Consider the following 19,219-nt stretch of genomic DNA (forward strand, 5'->3'; position numbering starts at 1 on the left):
GAGATAAAACTGTTGTTGATCTAGTTGTTACTTGGGGATTGCTCTTTGAGGCGTTAAAGGAATGGAAAACAGAGCGAGAACAAGCAGAGCGGGATGCGGACGAAGAGTTGGGGCTGATAACAGAACCTGATGTGGGGGATGAGGCAGAGGGGGCCTCTGATGGGGAACTTGGTGAATCCATCCTTGAAGAAGGTCTGGATGCCATGCAAGTTACCTGGCAACCTGCCAAAGCTTCCGGGAAAGCTGCCAGAGCTTGTGGGAAAGCTGCCAAAGCTTCTGGGAGAGCTGCCAAAGCTTCTGGGAAAGCTGCCAAAACTTCTGGGCAACCTGCCATAGCATCTTCTTATCAGACCCCTAAACCTCTTTATCTCACACCTGCACAGCAGCTCGCAATGGTGCCTGTATATACTACACCACTATGCCAGTTAGCTTAAATGTCTTTAGCAGAGAGAGAAACCCAGCCATCTGCCCCCCCGCTTCCCTCCGCTCTAGTCCAGCCGTCTGCCCCCCCCCGCTCCCCTCTGAGCTGCTTGAACAACCTGCAAGGCCGTATCCTCCGTTACCTGACAGTGACAGCAACAGCGAATCAAGTGATGAGTCGCCTGCAGTAACACCTGAGTTGGGGCAAGGAGCTCTGGTCACTTTACCTCCTAAGAGTTCTAGCCTTACTGCCCCATGGACTTTGCCTCCATGTCAAGTAACTGTGCTTCCTCGACACCCTCAGGAGTTTTGGGAATTTGTTAGGAGGAAAGCAGTTGAAGAAAAGAATTGGGACATCATAGAAAGGTTAGGTGCTTCAAGAGTACCTCAGGAGAAGAGTGTTAATGCAAATGTTGCTTGTGATAACCCTATGGCTTCTCCAGTTTTTAAAGCAGCTCCTGGAACAGGGCAGGATGACAGTCATCACGTCTTTGCCTGGAGGGTTGTGCAAGATCTCCAATCAAAAGTGGCTCAGTATGGTATTAATTCCTCACAGGTAATGCAATTAATATGTGTAATTAATGCAGATCTGCTTGCACCTTATGACATCACGCATCTTGCTACAATTCTATTCCAGCCAGTACAATACGGTGTATTTCAAGACACTTGGAGGCGAGTGGCTGAGCGCACAGCTTTAACAAATATGCAGTTGCCTCAACACAACCCTCGTCATGCTGTGGGTGTTGATGCCCTACTGGGCACTGGGCCTTTTGCTAACCCAGATTTACAGGCAAGGTGGGATCCTTCAATTTTGGCACAAGCTCAGCAAATTGGCATGAGTGCCTTAACTAAAACAATGGAAATGGCAGCTCCAAAACAGAAATATGTCACTATGCAACAAGGAATGAGAGAACTATTTTTGCAATTTGCGGAAAAACTTGCTGCAGCTATTGAGAAAACAGGTAGATGATGAAACTTTGCGAGACAAATTGTGTATACAATTGGCTAAAGAAACTGCAAACCCAGACTGCAGAAAGATTATTGACACTTTACCTGGGGAACCCACATTGTCTGAAATGGTTACTGCTTGCTCAAAAGTTGGTTCAGTTGAGCATAAAATGGCAGCTCTTGCTGCAGTGCTAAGACCTTCAGCAAAATGTTATAATTGTGGACAACAAGGGCACGTAAGGTCACAGTGTACTGTCCGGAAAACAACATTTAAGCCAAGTGCAAGCAGCGATGTTGTATGCAATCATTGTGCTAAACCTGGGCACTATGCTAAACAATGCAGGAGTAAATATCATGCAAATGGTCAGCTATTGCTGGGAAACCCAAAGAGGAGCGCAAAGGGGCACATGGGGAAACAAATACACCAACAACCACCACAACAGCAAATGCGGGCCTTCCCAGCACTGCAAAGCTACCCATTTGGGAACAATACTCAGGGTCAACAAGCGGGCCCGCAGGGATTGATATACCCACCGCTGACACAGTAACCATTCTAACAAAAGAAATATGTAAAGTTCCCCTCGATGCCTATGGTCCGATAGGACAGGGATTGAATGCGTTTTTGATAGGGAGATCAAGTACCACACTGTCATGGTTTGACACTGGCACAATGCCAGTGCCTCCATGAGAATACTCTCTCCTTAGAGGTATTCATGTGCATCTAGGGCTTATTGATGCTGATTGTTTAGGACAGATTCATACTATGGTATCCATCGATGACCCTCCTGCCACTATTCAGAAAGGAACTTTCATTGCTCAAATTGTACCTTTTGTGAGTTCTGTTCCAAATACAGTGGACCGAAGTCACGGCACAGGAAGTTTTGGATCGACAGGAGTAACCTCAAGTGTTCTGGACTGAGAAAGTAATGGAGAACCGTCCAGAAAAGACATGCACTCTCACCGCCAGTGGATGTCATCCAGGAACTATATCAGTAACAGGTTTGATTGACACTGGAGCAGATGTTACAGTACCCTCACGACTTTGCTGGCCTCAATCGTGGCCTCTCACTCGTGCAAGTTTTGGACTCCTGGGGTTGGGTGGTGCTACAACAGGTGGCCTGTCAGCCATTGTAATTAATGTGAAACATCCTGATGGCCAACAAGCTAACATCAGACCCTATGTTGCCGATGCTCCTCAAAGTTTGTGGGGATGAGACTGTTTATCTCAATGGGGTGTCAAAATTACTACGGATTTTTAATAGGGGACACTGTGATGCAGGGCAATGAACGTCCAGTTGTGGCCCTGACATGGTTGACAGATAAGCCTGTCTGGGTTGGCCAGTGGCCCCTTACTACTGAAAAGCTTACTGCCCTGCAAGAATTAGTCACAGAAAAATTGCAAGTGGGACATATTGAGGAATCATTTAGTCCCTGGAATACCCCTGTTTTTGTAATAAAAAAGAAATCGGGAAAATGGAGACTTTTACATGATTTACGGCAGATAAATGCTGTAATGGCAACAATGGGAGCTTTACAACCAGGCCTTCCTACACCTACGATGATTCCACAGGAATGGCAAATAGTTGTCATTGATCTGAAAGATTGTTTCTTCACTATTCCATTGGCTGAGCAGGACAAAGAAAAATTCGCTTTTACTATGCCTTCTGTAAGTCATGCTGAACCCAAATAAAAGATATCAATGGAAGGTACTTCCCCAAGGCATGAAAAATTCGCCAACTATTTGTCAATGGTTTGTGGCACAGGCCTTGTCAAAAGTGCGGGAGCAATTTAAAAACTGCTACTGTTATTACATGGATGATATCTTGTTGGCATCTGACAACAAACAACAGTTATCAGCTCTTAAACAATGTGCTCTGACAAATTTGAAGGCTTTTGGTGTGATCATTGCTCCAGAGAAAGTGCAGGAACATATACCTTGGAAATATCTAGGTATGTTGGTGACTAGCACTCAATCTGCCTTATCTTGTTTTACAGGCCAAATAACATACCATTTGCCTTCTCATCCTGTTCTAACACTGAATAAAGAGATTCCTTTTGAAGAGAAACAAATTTGTTCTTCTGTTCCAGTGGAAGGTATAACAGTTTTTACAGATGGATCCGGGAAAACCGGAAAAGCAGCTGTGGCTTGGAGAAAGGATGATCACTGGGAATATGAGACAATGATTCAGCAGGGATCTCCTCAACTGGTTGAACTTTGTGCTGTTCTTTTGGCTTTTACTTTATTTCCTGGTCCTGTAAATATAATTACTGATTCCATTTATGTTGCCAATTTGGTTAAGCATTTAGATCAAGCAGTGTTGTATAATATTCAAGAGAAGCCATTGTTTATCATGTTAGTGAAGTTATGGACAGTTATTGGTGCTCGAAAACATCCTTACTTCATCATGCACATTCGTAGCCATACATCATTACCAGGATTTTTTGTTGAAGGCAATGCCTATGTAGATTCTCTAGTAGCTGCTGCTGCAATCAAAACTGTTCTGAATGTGTTGCAGCAGGCAATTTTATCTCATCAATTTTTTCATCAGAGTGCTCAAGCTTTACAGCAGCAATTCAAATTGTCTCCTGGTGAAGCAAAATCAATCCTTTCTTCTTGTCCTGACTGTCACATTACTCATGTCACTCAGTATTATGGTACCAACCCTAGGGGTCTTTCCGCATTAGAGGAATGGCAAACAGATGTTACTAAAATGCCAGAATTTGGTCGCCTTAAGTATGTTCATGTTACAGTTGATACTTTTTCTCATGCAATGGTTGCTTCAGCATTCGCAGGAGAAAAAACTCGTGATGCTATTCGTCATTTTTATCATGCCTTTTCTATCCTAGGTGTTCCGTGTCACATAAAAACAGATTAACGGCCCAGCATATGCTTCACAGAAAATGCAAGCATTCTTTTGTGCTTGGGGCATTGAGCATTCTACAGGCATTCCACATGTCCCCACGAGCCAAGCAATTATTGAAAGAGCTCACAGACTTCTTAAACATCAGGTTCAAAAACAAAAAGGGGGAATGCAACAGGAGTCACCTCAAGTGAGATTAGATAAAGCTGTTTATGTGTTAACCTTTTTGCGTCCCCTACCTGACTCACAGTTATCTCCAATCTTTTACCATTTTTCTTCTTTGAATTCTAAGCAACCAGATTTCCGTAGAAATGTCAAGGTATGGGTCAAGGATTTAATTACTGGTATGTGGTCTGGTCCAGTGGAACCTGGGGGAGGGGTTATGCTTGTGTTTTGACAGATAATGGTCCTCGATGGGTTCCTGCTCGCTGTGTTAAACCTTACCTGGAGCATGCAGGAAAGGATTGGTTGGATGGCTCCGCAGCTGAAGCAGAACATGCGGATGACACTGGCTAAGACCATATATCAGTACTTATTGATGGATGAAGGACAGGAACGATTGTATTAAGAATGGGAATTTTGTTGATGGTTTTGATTGTTGTTTTGTCTTTCCCCTGTCTGCTTGGATTTTTGCAAAGGGCCCTGCAAAAATCCATAGCAGCTGTATTTACAGTTCATAAAACAAAAAGGGGGAATTGTGGAAGGGGCTAACAGCGGGCCTGTTAGCTAAAGGAGCGAGAAGAAGCTGAAAAGCAAGAAGAAGCTGATAAGGAGCTCTCTCCAAGGCTGTAACCAAGGAGACCGAGAGAAGAAAGATAAGAGAACCTTGCAGCTGGACAAAATATTTTTAGAAAGTTAGTTGAAGTCACTGTAACTTTTCACCAATAGCGTTATGTTGACTTATTGTGGCCAATAGTTAGGGTAGAAGAAGCATAAACAATTGGAAAGTGTATAAAAGGTCAGCCATGTTCAATAATAAAGAGTTGCCAACTGAGACTGCTTGTGGTCTCTGCTTTGTGTCGTGACCGCCTCGACAGCGACACTGCCACATCAGAGTAGCCAATGAATCAACTGGCCAAATGCTTGGGCATCTGTTGTGGGTTGACCCTGGCTGGATGTCAGGTGCAGACCAAGTCCTCTATCACTCCCCAGCTGGACAGGGGAGAGAAAATAAGGTGGAAAACAACTTATAAGTTGAGATAAAGCAGTTTACTAAAGGAAAAAGCAAAAGTTTGTGTGCACATAAAAAAAGCAGAAAAAAAAATATGTTTGTTCTCTACTTTTCATCAATGAGTGATGTCTGGCCACTTTCCAGGAATCAGGGCTTCAGCAAGTGTAGCAGTTGCTCTGTGTCTTGGTTAAAGACAAGTTAAAGGGCGAACACTCCAAAATGAGTTACCTCCCTGTCCTAGTTTGAAAGACAAGTGTCTGCCAAGGAAGGCAGGAAGCTCCCTTGGAATGGAAAATATGGCCCCCTTCCCTCCAAATTATTATAACTCTGAAATTATGGGGCTTTCAGGCAAAGATATGGGAAAAGGAATAACAGTTTTTTACTAGTATATATAGTTCTTTATAGTATGTATGTATAACAAGGCAAACAAACAACCACAACAACAAACAACACCAGAAACCCATTAACAGCCTTCTCTCAGCTGTCAAGCACTTTCCCCTTTGGCGTAGTTATGATCACAGCTGGCAAGGGAACTGTTGGCTCCTGGCCAGGCAGGGCAGGTGCAATGATTCCCCCACGGCTGAAGGGGACACTGTGGTGCAAGCTTGGCTACCTCTCTGCAAGTGGGTAATGGCAGGCGTGATGGCAGAAGAGATGGAAAAGGAGCTTCCTTTACAAACCCACAGGAGCAGCCAGTCTCAGTGCCCCTCTGGACAGCAGAATGGGCTGTAGCTGGAACCACAGAGCAGTGGCTGCAACGGCAGAGGTGGGCACACCCTGTATGGCAAACAAAGTGTAACAGAAAACTCTGCAGCCTTAGCAGGAGCTGCTGGGATTGGGCAGACACAGGGTGCTGGGCTATCTGAAAAACAGGGTTCACTCTCCTGGAAAAATTTAAAAGTTTAATAAAGGACAATAGGAGACAAAGACAATAAAGCAAAGATCTACGACCAGGTGACTCTTGGCATTCCACCAACAGCACACCTGCTATTTCAGGAACACCCTTTATATACCATTTCTATTGCATCAGCCTCTTACATATTCATTAAAAATTATGCATATTAAGACTTTTCCCCAAACTAGTTTACATGTTCCAAGAATTGTTTAGCATGTCTCCTCCTTGGGTCCACCTTTTTAGAGCATGTGCATTTCTTGGCTGTGGTTTTAGTCCATTCTTATCATCACCTCCAGTTTTTGGAGTTTGGTCCATACTTTCTACTGATGGTAAGTGTTGATAGCTGGCATATCAGTAGTAGGAGTCCTCATCATATGTTCATTGAATGTTATCCCAACCAAGTAGGCATTTTAACACAAGCATGCTTACATCAGCTATTTCACTACCATGTATAACAGAAATAAAAACTGTATCTTTTTACCAAAGCTACTTTAACATTATACATATAGCATCCACTTTAATATTTGCAAAAAGCCAATATTATAATATGTATCTATAACAAACCCCCCTTTTCTTCTTTATAAATCATTTAGCTTGAGCAATAATTCTTGTCCACTTGCACGCTTTGGACTATGCTGGTAATTAGCCGAATCAAGCAAGGAAGAAATATTAAACCAGGAAGAAGCCTAGCTTTTTTCCATCATTCCATTCCCAATATATAATCCTACCAGCTAGTTTTTATTATTGATTCCCGGTTTTGGACCTGTACATGGGTTATTTTTCTGATATCCTTTGCTTTTTCCAGAATGACATCCCCGTTGCCATCTATTTTCAACAATCTAAAGTATAAATTTTCCACAAACATCCACCCCCTTCTTTAGCCAATAAATAGTCTAAAGCCAACCTATTCTGATACACTACGGTTTGTGTTTGCCTTTGTTGACTTGATATTAATTCCAATGCTCAAATGGTTCTGTTTGTCATTATCTCTATAACTGCTTGGAGCCTTATAATACGATTGAGCATATAAATTTGGGTTAATAGAGTTAGATTGCTGTGCTGGTTTTACCTTTTTGTTTACTCACTGTTCTTTTACCAAATCTTGGACTATACCCCTAAGGGTAAATGTGAAACAAACCCATCTCTCCCCTTTTGGACATTCACTTCCCAACCTATTACCACTTGTTCCTAAGTTTTCCAATATCCAATATTTTTTCCCGTTATGCATACAGGTACTTAATTTGGATGGGTTATAACAGTGACTGTTGACATGGGTGTGTGTAATAAAAAAGGAACCTCAGGGTTTTTCCATGTAAAGCTTTCAGTAGCATTTGTGACATGATTTTGCTGGTATCCCAAAAGGGAAAAGACAAAAAAAAGAGTGACAGAAAAAGGAATAACAGAAGTCCGGTATGGCTTATATCCTCACCTTCCCTGCCTATGGGGCTGCTGCCCATAGCAGGTGAGGTGTATATGATCTTGGTGGCGAGTACAGCAGCCAACCCAGTCCTGCCCTCTATTTCCTCGTCACTTCCTTTTTGCTAATTATTTCAGTTGTTCTGAGTTCTATCTGGATAGTGGATAGATTTGATGCTCGACATTTCATGCAACCAGAGCATTGATTTTGTGAACTACAATACCAATTTTTTCCACAATTTAAACATTTACATTTAACCCAGCTAGCATGTCCAGTATTGGGATAAATCAAACTGGGTATATGGTATGGCACTGATGGAAGTTGTAATTCTTCCTCTTCTTTGTATAAGTCACAGGATAAGGCCAAAATATGAAAATTCTCTTATGGAAACAGTCGTGATCCTCCTTCATTGAATGTTATCCCAACCAAGCAGGCATTTTAACACAAGCATGTTTACATCAGCTATTTCAATACCATGTCTAACAAAAATAAAAACTATATCTTTATAGTAAAGTTTCTTTAACATTATAAATATAGAATCTATTTTAATATTTTCAAAAAGCCAATATTCTAATACATATCTATAACAGTTAGAGTGTAGCGAAAAAGCCGAAGGCAGTGGCAGCCGGACTTCTGTGTAGCAGCTGCCGCATGCAGACAGGAAGACGCCCCTCTGGGAAGGGGGAGGGGGTCTGGGTCCCAGGTTTTTCCCCTGAAGCACCCAAGTAGATGGTGAGGGTCCTTTCCAGTCAGATTGGGTGTTAATAATGTGAAAAACACCAATCACTTCTTTTAAAATTTTAAAAGTTTAATAGTAATAAAATTGTTATAAAAATAGTAATACAAATTAGAGCAATAAGAATTTGGATATTCTGAGTTAGGACAACAAAAGCAATGAATTACAAATCTTCAGACGCTTTCCTTTTGAATGCATAGCTCACTAACAAAGGATTAACCCTTGAAAGCAATAGCCAGTTGCATATTCATTCATCTCATACATGATTCAAAAATCCTTTTCAAACAAAGGGTGCTTTCTGGTTATTGTCAACTTCCCCCCTTCATCTTGTAAATCATGGTCAGACTCCATGGAGTCTGCAAGGAGACTAGTTCTTCACGATAAGGAGGCAATAATTCTTCTCTTTGGGATTTTAGTGTCTTGTTGCTGTTATCTCTGTGCGAAGAATTTCTTGATTATCTCATCCCTTTCTTGAGCTAGTTGCATAGTTTATATTTTAACATTTATTATAACCTAAAACTATATTTCACACACTACTTAAGAGGATTAATACAGCATACCTTTCTAACATAACATCTATTAATTGCGAGAGCCAATCATATTACCCATTTATAACATCACAATGCCATGGAATTTGCCTTGAGGCTAGTGCCAGACTGCAAAACATAGACTCTTGGAAAACCCGCCTGAAGGAAATCAAAAGAGAGGCATTGCTCGCATTGCCTCAGCTCTCTCCCTGCACGAACAAAAGGGAAAGGGCAAGAGAGCTCAACCTGAGTGACCCCAACTTTAAAAAGACACGCACCTGCAGGCCCCGTGGTTTTGTTTCTGACCAGAGGGTCTTAAAGAGACAATAACAATTTTGAGCACAGATAGATATGGAATACAATAATATTTTGGGTTACCCAGGACACTACAGAAGGCAAACATTGTAAATGGTGAATGCCCTCTGTTCATCCTCCTTCCCTCAGCTTTGATATCTGAGCTGATGTCATATGGTTTGGACTATCCCTTTCATCAGTTTGGGTCAGCTGCCTTAGTTGTATCCCCTCCTAGGATCTTGCCACCTCCCAGCCCCTAATGGGGGTATGTTGAAAGACAGCACTACAGCACTGATGCTGTGCCAGCGCTGCTCAGCAGTAGCCAAAACACTGGTGTGTTATCAACACCTTTCTAGCTACCAGTGCAAAGCAGAGCAATGTGAGGGCTGCTATGGGAAATGAACTCCAGTTCAGCCAGATGCAATATCCTGGATTGCCCTGCAGGCATTGCTGCACTCTTATAAACTCCCATGGTTATGGGGAGTTCAGCCTCCAAAAAAAGGACCTTTTTTTACTAAATGCTTGCAAGCAGAATTCACTGATAAGAGCACAGGTTGAAAAGTTGATCATTCAGAAATTTGAGATTTTGACTACCTTATACTACTTCTCTGAGAGCACTCTAGTATTAAAAACATTGCAATTTGTTTCTCTAGGGTTTTTTAGCATGTTATCAATCCCATTAGGGATGCATGAAAAAAAACTTCTTTGTTTTTCTTACTCAGGCATTGACAGAACAGTTGACTGATGAAGAACTTGCACAAGGAAGAATTTATCCTCCACTGTCTAATATTAGGGAAGTTTCTATTTATATCGCTGTCAAGGTGAGTATGAAGCATAAAAGTGGATTGTACTAAAAGTGGTTTATGTGTACATTAACCTGCTGAATTATACAATATGACCCTTGAACACTAGGTGCTTGGGGACAAAAAAACACAGCTCTTTGTGCCATTAATAGGAGACAATCATAAAAATTTTGAGTTTGTTGGATGTTTCAGTTTGATAGTGATGATGGGCCAAAATTATCCTCCTTTGATTTCTGAAATTAGGTTTTCAGATCCCTGATAAGGCATTCAGGAATTGTAAAAATACTTTAGTGTTTGTCTTTATCCAGTTTGTCAGTCCTAAATATATTGCAGTGGAAGCATAGGTATTATGTGACTGTATTAAAAGGCACAAACTGCATGGTGATTTAAGTTTTCAGGTTATGGAATTTTTGAATGCAAACAACATGGCTTTCCATTACCCTGAACCTGCAGACAAGAACTGTTACGTTCGATCAAAGGTTTGGACCTATGAATATGAATCCTTCATGCCAGATGTGTATGACTGGCCTAAATCTAAGATTGACTGATGCATTAGATGGCACTCCTCAGGCAGCATCTTTTACTCTGTAGGGATCCTTTTTTCAGACCAATTTTAATCATGATCTTCGAGTCCTGTGATTTATTTTTGCTCACTTTGTTGACATTTTTACCCTCCAACCCTGTTTTTAATTTCATTTTTCCACACTTTCACAAGTAATTAAGTAATCAGAAGTAATTTATGGAAATCTTTTTGAGCTTTTACAAGGGGATTTTCTGCAGTGATGTACCAAATAATTTTTCTTCCATGTGTTAATTTTTTCAAGGTTCTGTTTTTTCTAAGCTAAATTGTTTTTTTCTTTGCATACCCTTGTTCTCATAAAAAGACTAGCATGTGATGTTTTCGTGACATCACTGACTCAAAAGCTAAGTGGACCTGCCACTTCAAACCATTTTCCCCCCCCCCCCACACAGCTGATGAAGCTGAAACAGAAAGTGTTAGCAGGCAGCTATTGATACACACATTTACAAAAGTTTGGCTGAATGCTTCTTGTGGTCTCGGTCCAGCATATTTAGTTCTGTTTGAATACAGGACTCCAAAGATGTAATGCTTAGAAGCTCTTGGTTGATCACTTCATCTTCCTTACTTCCTATACAGGTTTAATTTGTCAGAGCTTTTGTGTGGAAAAAAAAAAAATTAGCAAGATGAATTTTTCCTTGCAGTGAATAGTATTGCACATTTGATACAAATACCACAAGATGCATTCCTTTTTATTTAGTTCATATCAGGTTTGAAGGCCCTCTGTTCCTTTGTATTAGCAGTTGAGGACACACAGTGAGTTACAGTCTGTGACCTCTAAATCTGGTCTCCGTAACAAGAACAATGCTATGTCAGAATGAGAAATAATGTGCTGTTTCATAGTTTGCTGCATCGAGGCAAAAAAGGACAAAAATAAATAAATAGATATAATAGGGCTTGTGGTGGTTTGACAGGAAATGTGTTTTTTGGGATGCTGTGTTTTTGGCCAATGGATATTCAGACTTTAATATTGGCATTTAACCTGGCCATTAGGACATTGGGGATCCGCCTCTGAGAACACGGGGTTAAAAGCAGAGCTCTCCCCTGGGAGGGTGTTCTTGGGTTTCCGGCGGGAAAGAGTTTGGGTCTCTCCCCCGGCCCAGCTGCTGGCTGGGCAGGGGGAGGGAAAAGCCATGTGGCCGGGAGAGGTAGGCCTGACCCTGGGGGTGGAAGGGTGGAAGAGAGAGAGAGAGACACTGGGAGCCATCGGGCAGCCCCCCCTGAGAGACACAGAGAGAGAGAAAAAGAGAGCCGCTGCCTGAGACTGCAACCTTGAAACTTGATAAACATGGGCCTGTGCCGGCAGCATGGCTGAGAAGAAGAAGAAGCGGGGGGTGCAGCCGGCCACTTGTAGGAGCTTTTAACCCCTTTTTGGAGAATGAGAACTTTACAGAACATTGACCTTTCCTAGAAAAGAGATAGAGTGGAAGATGAGGAAGGAAATGTGCAAGTGTGAGAGAGGTCTGGGCGAGTGAGAAATAGTAGAAGAGTAGAGAAGAATCCTAGTGGGAAGAGATGATGGAGTGGCTTTTGCTGGACTCTTTTTGTACAGCCATGGACAGAACCATGTTCCTTGTGATACAGAGACTGCATTCTAGGGGGAGGCAATGGCCACAGAACCAAGAGGGTTCAGTGTTGGTGCCCCTCGGCCCCAGGGGGTGAAAAAATATGGGGGAAACAGGTGTCCCAAAGGAGAGATTGTGGGGGACAGGTGTCCCAAAAGGAGAGACTGTGCCTTTTTTAGATCGGGACAGAGCATCCTTAAAAAACACAACCCTAGAAGCAGCTCTGGTCCGTGTTCAGTGGTGAGAGCACTGGACATGAAAGGAAGAGGTCACAACGGCAGATGTACTCCGGTCGGTGCCACGAGTGACACGGAAACACACGAGGCTTCAGCTGTGTTTCCAGGGGAAGCCCATGGTACAAGAAGGACTCCTCTCCTCTTGATGAACTGAGGATTGATCTCACAGCAGAGACCAGGGAGAAGGTATCTTCATGGGGGCACTGGCATTGTGCCAGTGTCAAACCATGACAGGGCTATACTGGCAAATGTGAAGCCAGAATCCAAAGAGATAAAGAAGAATAAAGAATAGAGATAAAGAATAAAGAATAGAGATAAAGAGATAAAGAATAAAGCTTGCTCAGGATTTACCCATGGCAAGCACCTCTCATATCCTTATTTTTATAGGAAAATGCAGTCTCCACAGAATAGGCCCAAAATAGAACTGAGGTTGTGTCATGGTTTGACACTGGCACAATGCCAGTGCCCCCATGAGGATACCCTCTCCCTGGTTTCTGCTGTGAGATGTGACCAGGAATAAGCAAAGCAGGCTCCTACTTAGGGAAGAAAGAAAACAAAACTTTGTTAACTACACTACAACTACAGATAAAAAGGAACACACACACAGGGAAAATGAAAACCTTACAAATACATTTCCTCCTCCCCCCACCAAATTTCCAACACAATACATCTATTCCTCAAATCACCAACTCTTAGTCCAGCACCACCCTTCAGACAATCAATCCTCAGTTCATCAAGAGGAGAGGAGTCCTTCTTGTACCATGGGCTTCCCCTGGAAACACAGCTGAAGCCTCGTGTGTTTCCATGTCACTCGTGGCACCGACCGGAATACATCTGCCGTCGTGACCTCTTCCTTTCATGTCCAGTGCTCTCACCACTGAACATGTACCAGAGCTGCTTCTAGGGTTGTCTTTTTAAGGATGCTTTGTCCCGATCCAAAAAGGGCACGGTCTCTCCTTTGGGACACCTGTCCCCCCCATATTTTTTCACCCCCTGGGGCCGAGGGGTACCCACACTGAACCCTCTTCGTCCTGAGGCATTGCCTCCCCCTAGATACAGTCTCTGTATCACAAGGAACATGGTTCTGTCCATGGCTGTACAAAAAGAGTCCAGCAAAAGCCACTCCATCATCTCTTCCCACTAAGATTCCTCTCTATTCTTCCAACATCTCTCACTTCCCCAGACCTCTCTCACACTTGCCCATTTCCTTCTTCATCTTCCACTCTATCTCTCTTCTAGGAAAGGTCAATGTTCTGTAAAGTTTTCATTGTCCGAAAAAGGGGTTAAAAGCTCCTGCAAGTGGCCGGCTGCACCCCCCCCTTCTTCTCCTTCTCAGCCGTGCTGCCGGCACAGGTACATGTTTATCAAGTTTCAAGGTAACAGTCCCAGGCACCGGCTCTCTCTCTCTCTCTCTCTGTCTCCCAGGGGGGGCTGCCCGATGGCTCCCAGTGTCTCTCTCTCTCTCTTCCACCCTTCCACCCCCAGGGTCAGGCCTACCTCTCCCGGCCACATGGCTTTTCCCCTCCCCCCGCCCAGCCAGCAGCTGGGCCGGGGGAGAGACCCGAACTCTTTCCCGCCGGAAACCCAAGAGAGCCTCCCAAAGGAGAGCTCTGCTTTTAACCCCGTGTTCTCAAATGCGGATCCCCAATGTCCCAATGGCCACATTAGATGCCAATATTAAAATCTGAACATCCATTGGCCTAACCACAGCATCCCAGAAAACACATTTCCTGTCAAACCACCACAGGCTGACCTAAAACAGAGGCTAGATGGAGTTAAAGAATAAACTACGTATTTATTAAAAGGCCTCAATGGATAGACCTTGGGCAGTACAAGAGCCCAGCTAGGGCTACACCCAAGATGAACCCAAAATGGTCACAAAATGGATGACCATTCACGACATCTCTCGCTTTTATAAGTTCTGTTCCATTAGCATATTGGAGTTAATTGTCCAATTATAGCTTTAGGTTATGAAGTCCCATCCTTCTTGTTTTCTGCCTACAGTCCATGTTGTTTATGCTCTTGGGCCTGAAATTTGGATTGGTTGTCCTTGGTCCCCAGCTAGAGAAGGAATAGTTTTGTCTACCTACACTGTGAAGAGAGCTTGCTATCCCCTAATATGAAGCGAAGAACTATACACTAAAGCAGTACAGAATCTGAAAATTATAAAAACCTGAGGCATCAACCCCCATTCCCTATCTCCCTGCATTGCTGGGGTAGGAGGTAGAGCTGGGAAGGAAGGAGGGGTGGGAGGAAGGTGTTTTTAAGGGTATATTTTACGTCTTGTTATCCTGCTTTGGTTTTGTTAGTAATAAATTCACTTCATATCACTAATTAGAGTCTGTCGCCCTGTTCTTCTAAGTTCTTCTAAGCCTGTCGCAGACATCTTTCATGAAAAATCCTTTCTTAGGATTTTTCCTTGTGAGAAGCTGCAGTTTCAGCAACCAAAAGTAAACAATGGTTATCTGCTGCTGTGGAATGCAACAGGTAGACCTGTGATTGGTCTCCTGTGGATGTTGGGATTTCCTGACCACTCATGGCAGAGCTGGCTCTTGCTCTGTCTGAGACACAGATCTTTGTTATTCATTCTTTTCTATTCTTAGCTTAGCTAGCTTCTGAAGAAACCTTTTCCTTTCTATTTCTTTTTAGTATAGTCTTAATGTAACATATATCATAAAATAATAAATCAAGCCTTCTGATCATGGAGTCAACATTCTCATCTCTTCTTCATCCTGAAAACTCTTGTGACCACAGTCACAATTGGTGACCCCTCGACTGAGGAGGACAATCATCACTTGGTGAGACCACCAGAGGAGCATTGCTACACTGGGTAAACCCCGAATGTGTGGCATTGATGGTTGCTTCACAAGTAACCACAGGAGTGGATTCTAGCCAGGAGCTGAAGAACTGAAGATCCAAATTTGGACAGAGTTCTCAGCAAGGCTGACCACAAAGAGAACCTTCTGAAAAGCCTCCAGGAAGATGTTCAGAAAGCTCAGCAGCACCATGCAGATAGCCAGAGAGTCCTGGACACTGTCACAAGGTACTGTTGGTTTTTCCCCTCCTAAAGATGAGGCCATTCGCAGTTTGTGGCTGCTCATCTGGAGGACTTCTCCCCTAGAGGATGAGGTTCCATTCTCCCCTTCAGAGGAGAAACTTATTGCCCTCTGGCAAAAATGGGGTGAAGAGGACAGAATTCTCCTGTTGGAGACGGATCTCTATGAGTTTTTTCGATGGGCAAAGCTCTTTGGGTTTTTTACGAATGTGCTATATGCCCTCGATATGTTTGTCTGGGAGTGTATGGGCTCCATTTTCCAATTCTTTTTATACCGTGGGTTTGGATGCCCCTCGATTTATCCAACCTTTTTGAAGCTCTTTCTAGTCTTGAAATGGAGAGCAGCTGTTTTTCCCTGGATTGCTAACTGCAAGGGGAAAGCCCCGTTCCCCCAATTCCGGGGGAAGACCCTTTGGAGGGGGACGCTCTGCTGCTTTCCAGCCCCCCTGAACCACAGCGGGGGGGCGAAGTTTTGCCGGCAGCCGAAGTTTTTTTACTGCGTCTTCGGAGCATGCTCAGATGGAGCTGTTTTTTCCCCCCTCCCGTTGCTCTCGGGGGGGATGGGAGTGGGCAGCGCCGCCCCGGCCAGCGCCGCGAGCACCGCCACGGCCAGCGCCGCCAGCGCCGCCCCAACCCACCCCGCGAGTGCGGGTGCTTCTCCGCGCGGCCTGCCCCGCGGCCGTCCCGCTGTCTCCTGTGCGGGCTCCGCCGCCTTCTGCGACTGCGCTTCTGCGGCCGATGTCCGGCGCAGAAGATGCTGCCGACCCCGTGCCGCCCCCGCCGCCCCCGCCGCCTCCCCAGGCGGCCCCGCTGCCCGCCCTGGCAGTTCTGCCGCCTGCGGGGACTCCGTCCTCCGTGTCTGCGTCAGAGGCTTCCCTGGAGCCGGCGGCAGCTGCAGCGGCGCCTCCTGCATCCAGCGTGACTTCCTCCCCGAGTTTTTCGGGTTGTCCCGGGGCTGCCCCTACGGGGGGAGCTGGGACAGGGGAAGAGGGCGTCAGCCTGTCCTTCCGTGGAGGAGGCATGGCCCGACAGCTGGCTGTGGGTGCAGCCCGGCTGCCTGTTTTCAAGATCAGCATTTTTGGCGGGTTGAGGGCTGTTTGGTCCAGGGTTTCCCCCGGGGGATGTGAATCTCTCTGCCGCCCCTTGCGCGCCCCAGCGGCGAGGGGGAGGTGGGTCCCGAAATTTCTGCCTCTGGTCCCCAGTCCAGAGGGGGTGGCGGTGGTGCCGTGAGGCAGATGGGAGGAACACCTGGTGCATTTGCATTGCAGAGGCAGAGGGCACAGCAGGAAGCGAGCATCGCTTGTCTGCTGTGGGGAAAGGACATCCCCAGACCTGAGACGAAGATTCTCGGGACAGCTCCTGTCTTCCCATTGCCGGCATGCCTCGGTGATTTTGGGGAAAGGAAGCGTTTGGTCACCACTTCTGCCATCGTACTGGCAGCAGGGTGCGGGTCTGTGCCGATGCAGAGCCTGCCTCGGGGGCTGGGCCTGGGCTGTCTGGCTTGGTTGCTTGGGCCAGGGCCACCTCCCGGCCTCCTGTTGGGTTTGGGGGCTTTGCTTCCCCCTTCTGGTCCTGGGCCACCTTTCTGTGGGCCAGGTCTGGGGTTCCTGATCCTTCCACATGGGCCAGGGCCCCCAAGGGCCTCTCTCTGGCTCCTCTGCTGCTGCTGCTCTTTCTGACAAGACAAAAAAAAAAAAAAAAATTAAATTGAATAAAAAAGGGTGAAAGAGCTGGCAGCAGCTCAGAGGCATTGAGGAGCCAGGGATTGGCTTCAGCCCAAGTTGTTCAATAAAGGGCTGTGGCAAGACATTTCAGAAATTTTCTCAAAATTGTTTGAAGACTGTCAATGGACTTTTGACAACTATTGGTGGACTTTTCTGTAGCAAGCCTGTTTCAGGACCAAAAGAAACTTTCAGATATGGCAAAGAGGAACATCTTCAGACCATAGACTTTTCCTGAAACTCAGCTGCTTGGACTTGAATTTTCTTTGCATTGTTCTTGCATTTTCTTATATTGTAAAATTGTTTTAGTAATATGATAGAATTTTATGTTCTACAGGTGAAGAAATTCCCAGTTCATTCCACCATTCCACAGGAGCACTTGAGTGGAGTTTGATTGGCAACAGATAACCTGTCAAGTGTTTGTCTTTTCCTTGGCGTGGATACAGCAGAGAAAATTACAAACACTTTTTCCTTTTAATTTAACTAAATAAAAAAAAGTGACATGTCGCAGACATCTTTCATGAAAAATCCTTTCTTAGGATTTTTCCTTGTGAGAAGCTGCAGTTTCAGCAACCAAAAGTAAACAATGGTTATCTGCTGCTGTGGAATGCAACAGGTAGACCTGTGATTGGTCTCCTGTGGATGTTGGGATTTCCTGACCACTCATGGCAGAGCTGGCTCTTGCTCTGTCTGAGACACAGATCTTTGTTATTCATTCTTTTCTATTCTTAGCTTAGCTAGCTTCTGAAGAAACCTTTTCCTTTCTATTTCTTTTTAGTATAGACTTAATGTAACATATATCATAAAATAATAAATCAAGCCTTCTGATCATGGAGTCAACATTCTCATCTCTTCTTCATCCTGAAAACCCTTGTGACCACAGTCACATAAGCCTTCTAATATTTACATTCTTGTAATGAAGTTTCTCATGCCCTTTTATGTAAATAATTACTGGTTTACATTCTTTTCTGGAAGAGGAGAAATTTGATGGACTGTTGGTTTGTCCAGTGTCATTGGAGAGGTGGCACTTTCATCCTCCAATCCACTGTCACTTTTGAAAGTCTATAAATGTTGGAGTCAGAAAATAAACGTCCCTTCTTTTTTACCTTGGAGGTTCCAGCGTGCGTGTCATTTTATTTTGTGTCCTATAGCGACATCTGGTGGCCACTGTGTGTGAGACAGATGTGGCTGAGGTCATAGAGTTCCCCCCCCCCCCCCCTTCCTGCTGTGACGCAGTGACTGCGAGCCATTTGGCACTTTGCCTGCAGCTCTTGTGATAGTGGCAACCCCTGTGATCTCCATGGAGGATTCCCTGGTTTTGGATCTCTGGAAGGGTCTCATGGAGCTTCCCTTTCCCTTTTTTCAGACCCTGAGGAAGCGTTCTGCAGGGAGGCGTGGTCTCTCGTGGGAGAAAACCTCATGGAAGCTCTCTTTGATGATTGTAGTATAGACATGGGATCGTTGCTGGTGCAATGGAAAGAGTTTGATGGGGGTTTGGATTTTGTAGCTCTCGGAGTTCCCAGGGGCACCCTTCCGTCTTGGACACCTACAAGGAGGAATTCAAATTTCTGCGCAAAGCCGAACCCTTCCCTCCCCCCCAGGACGGTGAGATGGGAGACGTTTCCGTCTCGGATAGCGACGTTTGTTCCCCCAGGGTGGATTGGGCTCCCGGCCAGCTGGTTCCGAGCGGCCAGTGAGTCGGCGGAGTCCCGCGGGCTTCTGGGGGCCCTGTGGAGTCGGCTAGGCTGACCCCGCCCCTCCGCGGGCGGCGGAGGCGGCGGGGCGGGGGGGAACCGCCCTCCTTTTGTGCCTTCCCGGCGCTCAGGGGTGCGAGGAGTCCCTGTCTCAGCCTCCGTCTCTGCTTGAGTCTGATTCGGTGACAAAACTTTGTCAGAATTGTGGTGTTTCCACGAAATACCCGCTGGGCGTGACGGGAGGGGGTTCGTCCGCTTCTGTGCCGGTCTCGTCCTCCGGGGGGGGTGGTATCGACCGC

General features: G+C 45.1%; 1 pseudogene; it reads left to right on the forward strand.

Annotated features, from left to right (window-relative positions):
- The window catches only part of LOC118701483 (NAD-dependent malic enzyme, mitochondrial-like), a 71,549-nt pseudogene extending 60,929 nt beyond the window's left edge, over window positions 1–10,620 (forward strand).
- The last annotated feature ends 8,599 nt before the right edge of the window (window positions 10,621–19,219 follow it).

The sequence above is a fragment of the Molothrus ater genome, chromosome W, assembly GCF_012460135.2.
Source record: "Molothrus ater isolate BHLD 08-10-18 breed brown headed cowbird chromosome W, BPBGC_Mater_1.1, whole genome shotgun sequence".
NCBI classification, from domain to species: domain Eukaryota; kingdom Metazoa; phylum Chordata; class Aves; order Passeriformes; family Icteridae; genus Molothrus; species Molothrus ater.